Here is a 5,080-nt window from a genome sequence, read left to right as displayed (position 1 = left end):
GGATAGTAGTGGATTTTAGAGAATTGTGTGATGCATTATCATAGGCTGCACATTTATAGACAAAGCAAAGAGTGATTGTTGCTGAGAGCTGGACTTTTCTAAGCAGCCTGGTCCCATAGACAAGACGTAACATAGTAACGTAATTCCGGGACTACCAAATTAGTATGTCATGTTACTATTGGTAATGTTAATTAAGCCAGTAGGGTGGTTGGTCTGGGTAAATGGGTAGGCGTATAACGTGAATGTCTAGCAACCCGATTTCGAATTTCATCACAGACAACTTTAGCATTTTAGCTAATTAGCAACTTTTCAACTACTTACTACATTTTAGATACTTTTCAACTACTTAGCATGTTAGCGAACCCTTCCCCTAAACCTAACCTTAACCATTTTAGCTAACCCTTTCCCTAACCCTTTAACCTAACTCCTGAACTTCATCCTAACCCTAACCCCTAGCCTAGCTAATGTTAGCCAGCTAGGTAACATAGCCACCTAGCTAGAATTCGTAACATATCATACATTTAGAAAATGTTTAACATACAGTTGAAGTCAGAAGTTTACATACACCTTAGCCAAATACATTTAAACTCAGTTTTCACAATTCCTGACATTTAATCCTAGTAAAAATTCCCTGTCTTAGGTCAGTTAGGATCACCACTTTATTTTAAGAATGTGAAATGTCAGAATAATAGTAGAGAGGATGATTTATTTCAGCTTTCATTTCTTTCATAACATTACCAGTGGATCAGAAGTTTACATACACTCAATTAGTATTTGTTGCATTATCTTTAAATTGTTTATTAACTTGGGTCAAACGTTTCGGGTAGCCTTCCACAAGCTTCCCACAATAAGTTGGGTGAATTTTGGCCCATTCCTCCTGACAGAGCTGGTGTAACTGAGTCAGGTTTGTAGGCCTCCTTGCTCCCACACGCCTTTTCATTTCTGCCCACAAATCTTCTACAGGATTGAGGTCAGGGCTTTGTGATGGCCACTCCAATACCTTGACTTTTTTGTCATTAAGCCATTTTGCCACAACTTTGGAAGTATGCTTGGGGTCATTGTCCATTTGGAAGACCCATTTGCGACCAAGCTTTAACTTCCTGACTGATGTCTTGAGATGTTGCTTCAATATATCCACATCATTTCCCTCCCTCATGATGCCATCCTTTTTGTGAAGTGCACCAGTCCCTCCTGCAGCTAAGCACCCCCACAACATGATGCTGCCACCCCCGTGCTTCACGGTTGGAATGGTGTTCTTCGGCTTGCAAGCCTCCCCCTTTTTCTTCCAAACATAACAATGGTCATTATCGCCAAACAGTTCTATTTTAGTTTCATCAGATCAGAGGACATTTCTCCAAAAAGTACGATCTTTGTCCTCATGTGCAGTTGCAAAACGTAGTCTGGCTTTTTTATGGCGGTTTTGGAGCAGTGGCTTCTTCCTTACTGAGCGGCCTTTCAGGTTATGTCAATATAGGACTCGTTTTCTGTGGATATACATACTTTTGTACCTGTTTCCTCCAGCATCTTCACAAGGTCCTTTGCTGTTGTTCTGGGATTGATTTGCACTTTTCGCACCAAAGTACGTTCATCTGTAGGAAACAGAATGTCTCTCCTTCCAGAGTGGTATGACGGTTGAGTGGTCCCATGGTGTTTATATTTGCATACTATTGTTTATACAGATGAACGTGGTACCTTCAGGCGTTTGGAAATTGCTCCCAAGGATGAACCAGACTTGTGGAGGTCTACAATTGTTTTTCTGAGGTCTTGGCTGACTTCTTTTGATTTTCCCATGATGTCAAGCAAAGAGGCACTGAGTTTGAAGGTAGGCCTTGAAATGCATCCACAGGTACACCTCCAATTGGTCAAATGATGTCAATTAGCCTATCAAAAGCTTCTAAATCCATGACATAATTTTATGAAATTTTCCAAGCTGTTTAAAGGCACAGTCAACTTAGTGTATGTAAACTTCTAACCCACTGGAATTGTGATACAATGAATTATAGGTGAAATAATCTGTCTGTAAACAATTGTTGGAAAAATTACTTGTGTCATGCACAAAGTAGATGTCCTAACCAACTTGCCAAAACTATAGTTTGTTAATAACAAGAAATGTGTGGATTGGTTGAAAAACTAGTTTTAATGACTCCAACCTAAGTGTATGTAAACTTCCGACTTCAACTGTATTTTACGTTTTGCTAATTTATTACATATAATACGACTTGTCATTTGTTAAATATTGTACAAAATGGGTGATGGATAGTCACAAATTAATACATACCATACAAAACGTAACATATCATACTAAATGGGTTGTCTCAGATTTACATACAGAATAATATGAAATGCGCTGAGACCATGTTGCTCTGAGTTAAATTATTGCCAGCTCAGAACCCTGTACAGCACCCTCACTGCTTCCATTATACTGAGTTCACTGGTTGAACTTCTTAGTGGTGGATTCATGTTATATAAATATTAAATGCGCTGAGACCATGTTGCTCTGAGTTAAATTATTGCCAGCTCAGAACCCTGTACAGCACCCTCACTGCTTCCATTATACTGAGTTCACTGGTTGAACTTCTTAGTGGTGGATTCATGTTATATAAATACAGGTCCAGCAAAGCACTCATTTCCCTGATGTTGTTACTTTCAATTACAGTATTTACTGCGATGCAGCCTCTGCAGATGTCAGGACTTTCATACTTCTTACGCCTAGTGGAGCAGAGCAGAGGTGTTGTGAAGGAAGTTGTCAAGGAAGTGAGTTTGTGTTTATACTGGACCTCCCGCCCCCACCTACTGTCAACCAATCATGTCAATGCAGAGCTATATGGAACCCTCCGCATTGTTTCAAAATTTGGCAGGCGCACGCCATACGGTACATACCTCAATTTGGCCTTTGCATGCCTCTGGAGGCTCCGCTATTGCATCACACCATCCATATGACGATTCCGACCACATTTTCAAATCAAGCATACATTGTCTTTTATCCTACTCACCCAGATCACTCATAGGTCGTGTCTTAACTTGACACTTACATGCAGACTTCTGCTATCGAAAGCGCATACAGTGGGCAACTTCATCAGCTGTCCTCCCACAAGTCTACAGAAAATGTGTGTTTTGGGACCGAGAGGCACCTTTTCATTATAATGTTGGTGGAAATACGTTTCTAGCGTCCCTTACAAAAATGTACCATGGTACTACTATGGTACTTTCACTTATACCATGGTATAGTCTGAATCAGGGAAATGTACCATGGTTTTAGTCTTGAAGTACGATGGTACTGTCATTTACCTCAATTATACCATGGTATTGCCTCATTTTTACCATGGTATAGGTGTGGATCACAAAAATACAATGGCTTTGACCTGTATTATACATTCTACCATGGAAACGCACAATTATCTACATTAATTGTGTGTTACCAAAGTACAATGGCAGTATAATGTATTTCGTAAATAAACCCCCGTAAGGTAAAAATAGGTTGGTTGGTATTATATTGATTAATTCATTTATAGTTTCTGATAAAGTCAGAGGCAGGCTACAATTGTTGGTCCTAGTTTGTCCGTAACATCTAAGTTAAAGTTGCTGTGAAAAAGGGATAATACTTTCTGTATTAATAGTACTGTTTTTCGTTCATGTTTAGGTTCCTAGTGTTGCCAACCTGAATTGTGGGGTAATGTGAGATATATGGTAGCCTAATCTTTGGCATTTTGTAATCATTTATAGTATTTTTAAAAGTGGTGTTGTGCTTGTTTCGGCCCGCAGAGGGAGTCGCTTGCTCTAGTGGTTGCTTCACACTCTATCACTCTACAGTGGCTCTCACACTAGCCTGCCTAGTCAGTGAGACAGTTGAATGAGAGAGCCAAGCCAACTCAAACTGAATAGAGAAGCGCCAGATGAACAAAACATTTTAAACGTTATCATCACGGTGAGCGAGTTATAAAGCATAGGATATGAAACACCAAGTTAAACGGAGTGTAATTATATCATTGTTGTTATGTATTGATGACGTTTCGATAGTTTAATTAATTTATAAATGTCTGTTAGCATAGAAGCTAACATTGGCTAAAGTTAGCTCCAGTCAAGCTAGCTTGACCTCATGGCACCATGACCAACGAACATTTACATGGTGTATACAAAGGGAAACATTGTAACTTGCTGTTTTGAGGGATATGTTGATAATTATATGATGAAAATGTATCTATGCGATATTCATACTTTTTAAAAAAAGTAGTATGTTGGCTATTTAGAATAGTATAAGAGTGGCCAAGTCAGTTTAATGAGTGAGAGCCAGCTAAAAACTGCACTGAAGAGAAAAGCGCCACATAACTAACTATTTGAAATCTTCAAGGTTTCAGACTCCCTTTATTCTTCTCGCCATACCCTATCCAGGTCCCAAGGTTTAAGAGGGTACACTACACTACTAGACCATGGACTTGGGGCTCCCGAGTGGCACAGTGGTCTAAAGCACTGCATCTCAGTGCTAGGGGGCTCACTACAGACCCTGGCTGTATCACAGCTGGCTGTGATTGGGAGTCCCATAGGGTGGCACACAATTGGCCCAGCATCGTCCGGGTTAGGGTTTGGTCAGTGTAGGCTGTCATTGTAAAGAAGAATTTGTTCTTTAACTGACTTGCCTAGATAAATAAAGGTTCATTATGTGTATTGTGGTTTTTCACTATGAGCTAAAGCGGTTTAAGAGGATACTAGGCCTACGCTTTGCCATTGCAGAGCGAGTAGTCAATGTTGCATTATGCGAGTACCATAAATTACTATGTTTTTGGTCACTTACCCGAAAAACGGTGGGACACAGACCATCATAATACATTGGAAACAACTACCATGCTTTCCTGTTTAACTACATGCTGCTAGTACAAAACCAAGGTATTTCTTTCATTGTACTACCATGGTTCATTTTTGTACCATGGTAGTCTTCCCTGTGGCTCAGTTGGTAGAGCATGGTGTTTGCAACGCCAGCATGGTGTTTGGAATGCCAGGGTTGTGGGTTCGATTCCCACGGGGGGCCAGTATGAAAAAATAAATAAATAAATATGCATGAAATACCACACAACATAAGAGCCAG

Source organism: Salmo salar, chromosome ssa24 (genome assembly GCF_905237065.1).
Source record: "Salmo salar chromosome ssa24, Ssal_v3.1, whole genome shotgun sequence".
NCBI classification, from domain to species: domain Eukaryota; kingdom Metazoa; phylum Chordata; class Actinopteri; order Salmoniformes; family Salmonidae; genus Salmo; species Salmo salar.
This window is presented reverse-complemented; position numbering follows the sequence as displayed.